Source organism: Monoraphidium neglectum, assembly GCF_000611645.1.
Source record: "Monoraphidium neglectum strain SAG 48.87 unplaced genomic scaffold scaffold03790, whole genome shotgun sequence".
Taxonomy (NCBI): domain Eukaryota; kingdom Viridiplantae; phylum Chlorophyta; class Chlorophyceae; order Sphaeropleales; family Selenastraceae; genus Monoraphidium; species Monoraphidium neglectum.
In genome coordinates this window covers 3,136-3,397 of record NW_014009839.1, presented here as the reverse complement: position 1 = coordinate 3,397, position 262 = coordinate 3,136, and positions in this window count along the sequence as shown.

Here is a 262-nt window from a genome sequence, read left to right as displayed (position 1 = left end):
CCGCCTCCTCCGTCCCCCACCCCTGCCCCCCTCCCTCTCACTCTTCTCTTCATCCTCACACTTTTGCAGGCCGATCCATACGTAATCAATGGCCTTGTCACAAACTGGAAGATCTCACCCTATGCGGTCGTAGTCGGGAACCCCTGACCAGGCGCACCCAATCACGTACTGCGCACTGCGGCCACACTGACTACGAAAAACGACGCGAGCCTCCAAAGCATTAGCCTCACTGGCGGGCGGCCGCACTCTGTTCTGTGGCGTC